This window comes from Psammomys obesus, unplaced genomic scaffold (assembly GCF_907164565.1).
Source record: "Psammomys obesus unplaced genomic scaffold, mPsaObe1.curated_primary_1811, whole genome shotgun sequence".
NCBI classification, from domain to species: domain Eukaryota; kingdom Metazoa; phylum Chordata; class Mammalia; order Rodentia; family Muridae; genus Psammomys; species Psammomys obesus.
In genome coordinates, this window is record NW_026596051.1 from 41,293,561 (window position 1) to 41,307,515 (window position 13,955).

Consider the following 13,955-nt stretch of genomic DNA (forward strand, 5'->3'; position numbering starts at 1 on the left):
TTTCTAAGCAAACAGATCCAAGATGCAAGCTGGAGTAGCCATCATATCTAATAAAATAGACTTTAACCAATTTATTCAAAATAGATAGGGAAGAACACTTCATTCTCATCAAAAGAAAAATCTACCTTGGGGACATCACAATCTTGAACATCTATGCACCAAACACAAGGGCTCCTGCATTTCTATCATCTTGAGTGAGGTAACACAGAAACAGAAAGACACACATTGAATATACTCACTCATAAGTGGTTGTTACTTTTATAATATAAGATAAACATACTAAAATTTGTACTCCTAAAGAAGCTAAACAATAAGGAGGACCCTAGGAAAGATGTTTAATCCTCATTTAGAAGGGGAAACAGGATAGATGTAAGTAGCAGAAGAAGACAGGGAACAGGACAAGAGCCTACCACAGAAGGCCTCTGAAAGACTGCACTGATAGAGGTATTGAAGCAGAGACTGAGACTCATAGCCAAACTTTGGGCAAAATGTGTGGAATTTTATAACAGAAGGGGGAGATCGACAGGAGCTCCAAAAGGAGACCAACAGAGCCATAAAAACTGAACCCTGGGTGTCCTGAAGAACATAATATTCCAACCAAGAACAATGTATGGAAGAGACCTAAAACCCCACTCAGATGTAGCCTATAGACTCAGTCTCCAGGTGGGTACCCTACTAAGAGGAGGAGGGGCTTTCTCTGGCTTAACTCAGTGGCAAGCTCCTTGGGGTGTGCAGCCTTGCCAGGCCACAGAGGAAGACAATGCAGCCAGTCCTTAAGAGACCTGATAGACTAGGGTCAGATAGAAGGGAAAGAGGTCCTCCCTATTAGTTGACTAATGGAAGGGCATGGCGGGAGAAGAGGGAAAAGGGGTGGGATTTGGAGGAGATGAGGGAGAGTGCCACAGCCGGTATACAAAGAGAATAAGTTGTAATGCATAATAATAATTAATAAAAATGCAAAAAAAAAAACAGAAATAAAAGTAAAAAAAAAAAACAAAACTCTTAATTTACACTTTGATCTCAACACTTTAATAGTGGGAGACTTAAACACAGCACTGTCACCAAGGGACAGATCATTGAGACAGAAGCTAAATAGAGAAAAAATGACACTTATAGAGGTCTTAAATCAAATCAACCTAATAGATGTCTACAGAAATTTTCTTTCAAGCACAAAAAGAGTACGTCTTAGAACTTTCTCCAAAACTAACCATATAGTCAAGTCATAAAAAAGCCTCAACATATACAAGTGCCTTCATAAAGAAATTAAAGACATCTCATACTAGCAACTTAATGGCACATCTGAAAGCGTTAGAAAAAATAAAGAAGCAGACACCCAAGAGGAGTAGAAGGCTGAAAATAATCAAACTCAGAGCTGAAATCAATAAATTAGAAACAAAGAGAACAAGTTAAAAAAAATCAACAAAATCAAGAGCTGGTTCTTTGTGAAAATCAACAAGATTGACAAACCCTTAGCCAAACTAATGAAAAGGCAGAGACAATATCTAAATCAACAAAATCATGAATGAAAATGGAAACATAAGAAGAGACACTTAGGAAACCCAAAGATTTATTATTTCTTACCTCAAGAGAACAGGAGCACCACAAGGACCAAATATATCTGGGCACAGCGGTCTTGTTTGAGAGTGTTTCTCCAGCCAAGGACCATGCATGGGTATAAACCCCTAGAACCCCTCTTCGGATGTAGCCCATGGAAGCTCAGTATCCAAGTGGGTACACCCTAGTAAGAGGAACAGGGACTGTCTTTGACATGAACTCACTGGATGGCTCTTTGATCACCTCCCTCTCATAGGGGAGTAGTCTTACCAGGCCACAGAGGAAGACAATGCAGCCAGTCCTGATGAGACCTGATAGGCTAGGGCCAGATGGAAAGGACCTCCCCTATCAGTGGACTTAGAGAGGGGCAGGGAGGAGAGGAGGGAGGGGGGGTATGATTGGGAAGGAATGAGGGAGTGGGCTACAGCTGGGATATAAAGTAAATAATCTGTAATTAATATAAAAAATAAAAATTATAAAAAACCCTATATGTAACAAAATTTGAAAATCTAAATGAAATGGATAATTTTCTTGATAGGTTGCATTTAAATAAGCTGAATCAAGATCAGGTAAATAAATTACATAATCTGATATTCCTTAAGGAAAAATAAGCTTTCATCAAAATTCTTTTGTGGGCAGAGACTTTTTTTTATTCTATTGGTCCCCTTGTGGAACTCCTGTCCCTCCAGGTCTTTCTATCTCCCCCTTCTTCCATAAGATTCCCTTCACTTTGCTCACAGTTTGGCTATGATTCTCAGCATCTGCTTCAATACTCTACTGGGTAGAGGTTTTCAGAGGCCCTCTGTGATAGGCTCCTGTCCTGTCCCCTGTCTTCTGATGTTTACCTTGTTTTCTTTTTATTATTATTATTATTAGTTACATTTTATTAACTTTGTATCCTAGCTATATCCCACTCCCACATTCCCTCCCAAACCCATCCTCCCTCCCTCATCTCCTCCTTGCCCCTTTCCAAGCCCACTGATAGGGGAGGACGTCCTCCTTTTCATCTGACCCTGTTTTATCAGGTGTCTTCAGGACTGGCTGCAAAGTCCTCCTCTGTGGCCTAGCAGGGCTGTTCCTCCCTTGGGGGTGGAGAGGTCAAAGAGCCTGCCAATGAGTTCCTGCCAGAAATAGTCCCTGTTCCCCTTACTAGGGTAACCCACTTGGTTACTGAGCTACCACGGGCTACATTGAGCAGAGGTTCTAGGTTATATTCGTACATGGTCCTTGTTTGGATAAACAGTCTCATATGAGACCCCTGTGCCCAGATATATGTGGTCCTTGTGGAACTCCTCTCCTTTCCATGTCATACTTACTCTCCCTTCTTTCATATGATTCCCTGCACTCTGCCAAAGGTTTGGTTATGAGTCTTATTTTCCTTTCTGAATGGGGATTAGGCATCTTCCCTAGGGGCTTAAAAAAACAATATTAAGAAACAAAAATACCAAGTAGCTCTAAAATATTTGTTAGGTTGAACAAAGAGCATGTATGCTATTTTACGGTGATTCTTTTAAAGGTGCACTTTGTAAACTTTTCTTCATTTATACTTACAGTAATAACAACAGTAGTAGTACTGACAATAGTATCACCCATTTCTTTTCAGGTTTGACTAAGAAACACTAGTTAAGCCAGATATTTTTCTAAATAATACCTGGTTTTAAAAAGGGTAGGCATTTTTTGATAACAGCATCTTAACACTTAACTAATAAGTGTCTGTGTCTTCATTATAAATTGAATGAGTCCATGGTCGTTTGAGCTAATTTAAACAGTCAAGGTTTTCTTGAAGTACTGCAACACTCTATTCGCATTCACTTTCATAGTTTAATTACTCTTCTTTAGTCTTATTCGCAACATAAGCACTTTTGTGTTTCAGTGGCCAACCACCCAGCAAGGTATGTGATAAAGTTATTGTGTAGTGAATGATTTGTTGCTCTAAGCTAGCTTTCTGATCAAAAGCCTTTTAAAGTGAGTATGACTTAAGAAATGCCATTATTCTCTTCGCGCATCAATTCTGCTTCAGTAAATTTTCTTCATTAAGGGATACAGAATGCTGACCTGCTTTTCAGTGTGGTGCTTATCTTGGACCATAAGCATTTAGGGAGGAATTTACTCATTTTTATTCCCAAAATATTCTTGTTGATGCTATTTGTCATGCAACAAAACTGGACAGGTTAGTTTTAAAACCAGGCAATTCTATCAATCATTTCTGAAAGAGCAAAGGCTTTAGTGCTATGGGCTTCATATTATTGATTATTCTTAAATTTATTACTCCAAAAGTTCATAGTGATAAAACTCCATTTCACAAACAAAAGGTTGTAGGAGAAATGTTGACACTTTACCAACTAACCAAACAAATCCCTACCTTATCCCAACTGCATGTGTCAATTTGATCTATGATTTTTCTCATTCATTCAGATACATTTTAGTATTTATAAGCTATTAAAACACAAACTGTCACTACTGTTATTTAAATTGAAACATTATTAAAGCAAACTTTTTTTGTATTACTTATTTTCTGTGTCTATATTGTTAAAACATAATTCTACAAACTAATTAAGGAATAGTAAGTCTATTTCACTCTGTAAGGTAGTCTATCCATGATTGAAGATTGAGTTGGTGAGGGCTTTGTTGACTCATTTTAATATAATGGATATTTGAGAAAAGTACTAGATAAAAGCGATAACCCGAATCATATTTACAATTATTATTATTAAAAATATTAATTAATATTATAGCATCCTCATACCCTAAACACTTTCCATCATTTTCCACATTCCAACACTGAAAACTACATTGAAGAGGTGGTGTGAAATTTCCAACACATGCTTTCCAGAAACATAATTAAAACATAGAAATTAACTAATAAATTTATAATAATGCATGTTTAATTAACATAAAATATTAAAAGAATCACACATAGTTAAAAAACAAACCAAAGAAGATTCAAATCAGTGCTGTGTTTAATTAATTATTTTACCCATTATTCTGAAAGCAAGCAACTTAAGTTCATAATACAACATATGGAGACTTATCTCTCCATATATTTTCTTTTTTTGACATAAATTTAATGCTCTCTACTTACTACTTGCCTTCATTTCTGAAATAGAATTTTACATTTCAGTGGTAGTAAACAATATTTCCATGAGTTTCACTCATAAAGATATCTATTAAACGTAGAATAAATACTACTGGGATTATCCTACTTTCAAATTAGTAGGAACTTTATGAATATTCAATAATTAATTCTCATAACATTGAAGAAAATGTTTAATATTCTAAATTTATAGAAAAATAATAACAGAATATTAATTTGATGAATTATTAAAGTAAGTTATAGGTCTAGAATTAGAATATGGACTATGAAGCTGGATTTGTAGACACTGAAGAAAACTACCTGCTGAAAAGATCAAAGAATGCTAGTTACATTGATTATGAAGCTGGATATTGAGATGCTTATAGGTTCTGTGTTGCTGTAAGTTGATGAGTAAAATGTTCTAACTTTTTGAAAGATATTGAAATTTTGTACGTGTAGATGATTAAAAACCATTGGCTCACTTCAATTTACTTTCTCTTTGCATGGCTAGTGATGTCAGATTTTATGATGCCAAATCTCACAATTTTCTTACTTCTACTTTGCATAATTTCTATTGTTTTTTATATTTACTGAAGTTATTTGTGCGAATTAAGCTCACTTAGAGTGCTAGAATAACTTATCATATTATAAACAATACTAGCAATAGAGAATTAGTAATTTTTATGCAAAACATATACTTTTATAAATAATATACCCACAATTAAGGGGGAAATTTAAAAGGTGAATATTATTTCTTCAGCAACACAGTTCTTTTCTTTATACCACAGCTGACCACTAATTAGAGATTCCTTTAGAGAGAAAAAAATAATGGTTATTTAAAAGAGACTAAATTGAAAGTCACAGTTGGCCTGAATATCTGATTTAATTCAATGTATTCCTTATTTAGTATATCTTCTTCTATGTCATAGTTGAAGGATGGAAATGAAAGTTTCGTATATACCAGAGAGATTAAAATAAAAACTGGGCTTTTTAAGTTTAAAATATTTAAAATATTGCTTATTTTACTATAATTTCTAAATCTGGTATTTCTTTTGGACATAAACATTCATTATTCTTTATGATTTTAGGCATGCTAAAATAAAAATGTTGAGTAATCAAAATAATGTGCACTCTTTTGCAATAGTTTTTTCCTTGAAGCATTTATGAAGTTTGAAAGACTAGGAAAGGGTTTTTTTTTAATTTATTGTTTAAATTTTCAATAATTTATATGTTGTGATTATTAATTATTCATTAGATATATTTTAAACAAAGGAAGAAAAGCTATTAATTTAATAGTGGATAATAGAAATAAGAAGATATCTTTAAAACAAAGAAATATAAGTGGCAAACACATTAAAATGCCTGGTTGTCGTAAAGAAAACAATCAACAAAATGATGGCACACAATTGGTGGGATGCTATCGCTTACCTGTTGGAGTTAAGAATGTAAATATACCTGGAAAATATAGATGTGATTATGAATATTTCCTAACATATTAAAAATTGTACTCACATATGATATAGATGAAAAAAATGTCTGAGAATATATCCAAAATAATCTTTCAGAGTTTCATAATTACCACATACACACATATGTATAATTATATATATATATAATCTGGTTCCCTAGTAAGGGGAGCAGGGGCAGTCACTGGCATGAACTTAATTGTCTGCTTTTCGATCACCTCCCCCTGGTGAGATGGTTTTACTAGACCACAGAGAAAGATCCTGACAGTCCTGATGAGACCTGATAGGTTAGAGTGAGATAGTAGGGGAGGAGGACCTCCTCTATCAGTAGACTAGGAGAGGGACATAGTGGGGAAAGAGGGAGGGAGGGTGGAACAGAGAGGATATGGAGGAGGGTGTTACAGCCTGAAAACAAAGCGAATAAATTTTAATTAAAAATAATAATTATAATGAAAAAAGAAAAATTATTTTAAAAATACAAATGTTCCATATGAAGGTAATACTTCCAGTGGAGGGATTGGGACATCAACCCATTGACAAAACCTTCAACCTACAATGTCAAGATGTACTGCTTAGAAAACGTGCTGGTCTTAAAGTGGTGCACACATTGTAGAAGTGTCCAAACAATGATTGATAACAGCTTGCTACCCATGCCACAAGAAGGAACCCACTGCTGACACAGAAGCTGGATTACCCAGAGACCTGAGATAGAACAAAACATGACTGGCAAAAAAAATTCAATGAAATTACTCCTAACGATATTCTGCTAAACTCATAGATTGGCCCCTAGACCAGTTGTCATCAGAAAGGCATCATTCAGCAACTGATGGAAACATATACAGAGATCCACAGCCAGACATCAGGCAGAATTTTTGGAATCCTGTGAAAGTTGGGGAGGATGCATTGTAGAAGACAGAGGTCAAAGACACAACAAGAAAACTCACTAAGTCAACTAACTTGGCCTCATAGGGGCTCACTGAGACTGAACCATCAACCAGGAAGCCTGCATGGGACTGACCTCTGTATATATGTTACAGTTGTGTAGCTTGGTTTTCATGTGGGTCTCCTAAGAGTGGGAGTAGAACCTGTCTGGCTCTTTGGCCTGTGTTTGCAATCCTTTCCTCCTGTTGAATTGCCTTGTCCAGCCTTGCTATAAGGGGAAGTGCCTAAGCACTGCAACTGGATAGGCCATGTTTGGTTGATGTTCATGGAAGGCCTGCCTTTTCCTGAAGAGAAAAGGAAGAGGAATCAATGGTGGCGGCTGCACTTTGGTGGTGGTGGAGGACTCGGAAGAGAAGATGAAAGTGGAACTGTTTGGGATATAATAGATGAGGGGAGAATAAATAAAACAGAATTTAAAAAAGAAAAAAAATACAAATGTTCTAAAAATATATATAGAGAAATGTATATATACAAAATATGTTCTTAATAAAAGAGGATAGAAGCAATCATGTCAGTTATAGTAGTCATGTCTTCAATGTGTCAGGTGTTCTTAGCTGGTCTTTATGACTATCTTCTGGGTTTCATTTACCCTCAGAAAACATCTAAGTTATTTCTGTATAAGTGTGATCCATACCTTCATCTCTAAAGGGTGTGGATCCTTTATCAATCTTCCTGGATTATGTTGTAGTCCTCATTGACCTTAGTCACAAGAGATGTCTTAAAAGATCTGTACAAAATGTATCTTACTTGCATTTTAGGTAAGGGAAGCAATTCCTCCCTAGTGGTCTGGATCAGTAACTCCTCCTAATACCATAGCCATTGCTTTGACTTATGATGGTAGTTAGGGGCAGTTCTTTCCTCCCATCTCACAGAATCCTTTTGTAGTTTTATATTTTTTTCTCCAATACTCTCCCTTCATAAGCAAAACTTCTGGGCCAGTTAACATAATTTTTTTTCTAGTGAGTCACTAACAATGACAGTGAATGGAACCATTCCCATTTCTTCCCCTTAGTTTTGGGACCTACAAACCCTTGTTACATGAGAAATAGTAATACGTCAGAGACTCAAAGTTACTCAGCATTATGATTTCTCCTATCAAAGAAATTAGTTCATTACTTTCTCATGTAGTCTCAGGAAAGTTCTTGAGACCTGGCAAGAAAACAGCCACATTCTTGTCAGAAGATTGCAAGAGTGTCCTTTAATACGGTTGCTGTCTTCCTTCGGAAAGCTTGCGAGGCAGCCTTCCACAGTCTCCATTACTGAGAGTGCTGTTCTCCAGGCTGCCATTGCCATGCCTCATCACACACTGCATGCAGCATGCAAGTCACTTTCTCTTCAGAGTCTTTCGCATTCCTCAAAGAGAAGAAAAAAAGGAAAAAAGAAAAACAAGGTTATGCTCTCCGTAGCATCATCAATCTTGGGTACTGACATCTGTGTTAGCTCCTGCTCCATCGTTCTGGCAAAATACTATATCTAGGTACTAGAGGATATTGAGGATATTTCTTGTTGAAAGTACCATAGTGAAGTAATATTAGTTAAATATTTTCCTACTTTCTGGCACTATAGCATAGCTCTAGTAGTGTCATTTCTCATTACAGAAAACATGTTCAAAAGATAAAATATTTTTGTTGTTTGTTTGTTTGTTTTGTTTGCTTTGAGACAGGGTTTCTCTACGCAGCACTGGCTCTTCTAGACTCACTTTGTAGTCCTGGCTGTCACTGAACTCACACTGATAAACCTGCCTCTGTCTCCCTGAGTGCTGGGATGACATGCCTGTTCCAACTTCCCCCTTGGGTAATAACAATTCCATTAATCAATGACATCCTTTGACATTCTGTTATGTGGGTTTATCAGAGGAAAGCTCCCTCAAAAGAAGCATGCATTTGCCCTTATTTATATATTTTGTAGATTTTAAACTTAAGCTTTGTTTATTCTGTCTAAATCAGAATCAGACAAGATACTTAAGGGCAGCATTTCAGGTATCTCACTCGGAATGTTTGTTTCTAGCTCTTTCCATTTACCTCCAAATTTCATGGTTTCACTTTCCTCAATAGGTTAATAATATCTGATTGTGTACATGTGCCATATTTTCATTACCTAATCATTAGATGGCATACAATCATTAGACGGCTATTGCAATTTCTGGCTATTATAAGTAGAACAGAAATGAAGATCAGTGAGTATACACCTTTGTATTAAGACAGAATCCTTTGAGTATATGCCCAACAGCAGTAAAGCTGGATCTTGTGGCACATCTACTCTAGGTTTATAAGATACCTCCACAAGGAATTCCATAGTGACTGGTCCACAAATAAAGAACTTTTATGTCCTCACCATCACTGCTATCATTTGCTGTCATTTTTTTTTAAATTAATCTTGGTCATTCTGCTGACTGTGTAAAACAGAATCTCAAAGTAGTTTTAATTTTGTTTTTCTCAAACTAAAAGAGATGTCCAGGGTCTACCCTCAAGACACAGTCATCTACAGAAAAGGCAGAAAGATTTACTCATGTATTCCAACAACAAAAATGCTTCCTTTTCAGTTTCCTAAATGTTGATATCACGAATAGAAGAAGATTTTGTGGAACATTATTTCTTCCATGGATTGATTTTATCATAAATATTTCTATTACATTTTGCAGTACAGTCAGTCTTGATGGATTTCTCTGTGTAAGCAAAGTGAAGGAGGGGGAAGGAAAATGGGATTTTTTAACCTTATGAACCTACCATCTCTCCTGAGACATCCCCTCTCTAATCCATCTTAGGTTTGGACATGTTGGAAAACAGACCAAAGGAAACGAGGGCAAAAGGAACTTTTTACCTGTTTCAGTTGTTGTCTTGGAGGAATACTGTCTCTGTCTGATTAACCTGGGCCTAGCTTCTAACCTCTGCACAATCTAAGCTAGGTCTAGAGTACTTTCAGCCTCTGAGACTTACTGCTGAATAAGCTCATCCTTACTTGTTCTCACAGAGCTCTGGGATGGCTGGATTAATCTGGCTGCTCTGGCTCAAACTCTTCTTCCAGATAATTTATACAATCTGGCTTTTGTCCCAGCCTCTGAATTGCTCTGCTTGGCATCAAACTAATGCAGCAATCTTTCCTAATCTGTCTCTTTCTCATTCTCTGCCTCATTCAGTCTTCACCTGAGTTTTCTCTCTTAATCTCTCTCACTGTCCCAATAAATTGCCTTTCTCACTCTGCATTGCCCCTTAATTAGCTTCCCTTTCCTCTTGCTTCTCCTGAGAGTTGGACATATCCTATTCTGTCAAATGTTCTCTGATTTGTCACCTTTTCTGCCATTCAATTAGGCATGGTTTTCAAACATGGGTGCTTCCTTTTACAAACTAACTTCATGTTCATTGCTTGGAATTAAAGACGTGTATCAGCATGCCTGGGCCTAGGTTTTCTTTACTTGAGACCTGTTCTATACCAGGCTGGCCTTGAACTCAAATCTGCTTGCCTGTCTCCTAGATTAAAAGTATATTTGCATTACAGCTGGATCACTCAGACCTAGAAGGTCTTTGTATGTGATCTCTTGCCAGAGCAGCCATGTTCTAAATTAACAGTCCTCTAAAACTGAGCTGTAGACCCAAAATCCATTGTTCAGCCAGAATTGGAGAATTTCAAGAAGATAAAATCAAAGAGCTCCTTTTTTGGTCATGCTAATCTAGATGGGTAAGGGAGAGGACCAGTTTGCAAGATGAGTCTCCAAGCCCTTGATCTTTATTCATTTCTTCTTCCATTCTCTCCAAATCTTTGAAAGTCTTTTTCATGTGTTTACCAGTCCGAACCTTTGGTATGGTCAGACCTCCACAGACCAGAAGAAGGCTTCCTAAAACCACAGGGCCTTGTTTTCCTCCTTCAATAGATGAAGTGCCCTGCTGAGAAAAAAAAGATCCCACCAGTTGAGGGTAATCTCCATCTAAGAGGTAAGACTTTAAAAAAAAGAGATGAAAACATATGTGACATTTACGAATAAATATTCTCCAGGCTTTTATTCTGTACTTTTTACTGTGAGTCACCGTGTTAATACCTGTCTACCACAAACAAGAACTTCTGAGGAGAGCTAAGAAGGATACATGGATCTGAGAACAAAATGATAAATCATTAGAATTTTAGTTAGTTTGTTGGTTTTTACAATTTATTCATTCTGTATCCTGGCTGTAGCTCCCTCCTTTGTCTCCTCCGGGCCCTACCCTCCCTCCCTCTTCTCCCACTATGCCCCTTCCCTAGTCCACTGACAGAAGAGATCTTACTCCCTTTCTATCTGACCCTAGTCTATCAGGTTTCATCTCTGTGGCTTAGTAAAGCCACCTTTCCAGGTGGAGGTGATAAAAAAGTAGGCAACCAAATTCATGCCAGAGCCTTCCCCTGCTCTTCTTACTAGGCAACCCCCATGGAGGCTGAGCCATATCTGAGCAGGGGGTCTAGGTCATCTCCTTGAGTGGTCCTTGATTGATTCACCATCTCTGCAAGCCTTCCTGGGTGTAGATTTACACAATGGAATCCTGCTCAGTAATTAAAAACAAGGAAATCATGAAAATTTTAGGTAAATGGATGGAAAGAGAAAAGATCATCCTGAGTGAGGTAACCCAGAAAGACACACATATCATTGGATAGTATCACTTATCATTGTATAGTAGGCTAAACATACTATAATCTATAGTCTTAAAGAAGCTAAACAACAAGGATGACTCTAGGGAAGATGCTTAATCCTCATTCAGAAGGGCAAACAGGACATCAGAAGCAGCAGAAAACAGGGAACAGGAGAGGAGCCTACCACAGAGGGTCTCTGAAAGTCTCTGCCCATCAGGGTATGAAAGCATATGCTAAGACTCACAGCCAAACTTTGGGCAGAGTGTAGGGAATCTAATGGAAGAAGGGGGAGACAGAAAGACCTGAGAGGACAGGGGCTCCACAAGGAGACCAACAGAGCCAGAATTTTAGTTTAATACCATGTCTATTTTGCAACATTATAATAATAGTTTCCCAACAGACTCATGGTTGCAACCATTGCTTATCAGTAGAAAATGTTGCCAGGCATGTTTCATCTTCTACAGGTTTTAAATTCAATCAAATCCAATCAGAAAGTGGATGTTTCAAATTGCTCCACAGTGCTAGCTAATTAGGAAGTGGATGTTTTCAGAAGCTTCACATTTCCCATGTGTATTCCTGTATTTTACCCATTGTCATGTCCTTCCAATCTAGTCATTATCTAGAGCACATTATTCATATTTCATATGATTGATAATTTTCTCCTTTGATAGCTTGCACAACCCATTTTTGCAATTTGAGCATTTTATGTATATATTATTACTGTTGAATTGGAAATTTGGGGACATATAAGGTATAATTAGGTACCTGTCATTCAATAACATATGTATGTATATTCTCAGATTTGTAACAGAAAAAAAAATAATTTTTGTCTGATTAGAATTTCTAGTACTGTTTTCTATTTATTTATTTATTTATTTCAATTTATTCACTTGGTATCCCCACTGCAGTTTCTTCCTTCTTCTTTTCCTAGTCCAACTCTCCCTCCCTCTTCTCCCCCTATGCCTTCTCTCTAGTCTACTGATAGGGGAAGTCCTCCTCCTCTTCCCTCTGATCCTAGCCTATCATGTCTCATTGGGGCTGGCTGGGCTGGAAAGGCTGCACCCCTCAGGGAGAGGTGATCAAAGAACCTACCATTGAGTTGATGTCAGAGACAGTCCCTGTTTCCCTTATTAGGGTACCCATTTGGGGACTGAGCAGCCTATTGGCTTCCTCTGAGCAGGAGGTCTAAGTCTTCTCCATACATGGCCCTTGGTTGTAGTATCTGTCTCCGCATGCCCTCACTGAGCACAGGATTTTTGGCGCTGTTTGTCTTTTTGCTAATTTCCTCGTTACATGACTTAAAGTGATCTACAATAATTGAAAAGAATGACGTTTCATGTGTCATGTGTATTTTACAAGCAAAATGATTTTTTTAGGAAGATTAAATCCAAAAAATTATCCACTCCTCATTAATTTAAGTAATTCTCAAAGTTTGCATGAACCAATGATGGTTAATAGAATATTTTAGGAAATATAGAGTAACATTTTCTAGTAGACAATATGCAGTTGAAATATTCTTGTATAATTTTTATAAAGTATTTTGTTAGAATTTGTTTCTCCCACAGAAAAATACTGGAAATAGTTCATTTCAAGCTTTCCTTCATCAGTGATATTTTGTGTTCCAGTTCCAGTATTCTTTTAAGAATTTTGGAATACTTGCATAAAGAAGACTTGACATTTATATAGAATCATTAATTGTGCAGAGGTAATACGATATAAGTGGTATTTTCTCAAAGATAATGAAGAATTATTAATAAGTAAAGCACATGCTAATCAAACAAATTGATTCATATTTATATAAACATCAAAGGGGTTAATAATTAACAGATAATTATCTCCAAATGAAAACTTATCTTTTGTATTATTTGTCATATTTTTATATAAAAAAATGTTGTAATTTAGCAGTTACAACATGGATCTGCAGGAAAAAAAGTTATTATTTTGGTATAGTAATGTGTCTAGTAGTAACTTTAAAATTCTCACTTACCATCCATATTTAGTTGCTCAGTTCATACGACCTACCCCTGTGTCATGACCTACTCAGGACATGAACTCTAACACAGCAGAGGGAGTGGATAAATGAAATGAAGATTGGATTTTTGCTATTTCTCTGATAAAATGAAAAGTACAGAATTCTGTGACATGTTCAATTTATATTTACACATAAATAATGTTAAGTGAGAGTGAGTATAACCTCTATCAGTTTAATTTACTTATTTGCTACATGTGATTAATATTGGGGAAAGTAGTGATCTGGGGGCTGATCTATGTAAAGCATATTTTAAGGGCTTTCTAAGACATACATTAAACTGACTCCATTAGTG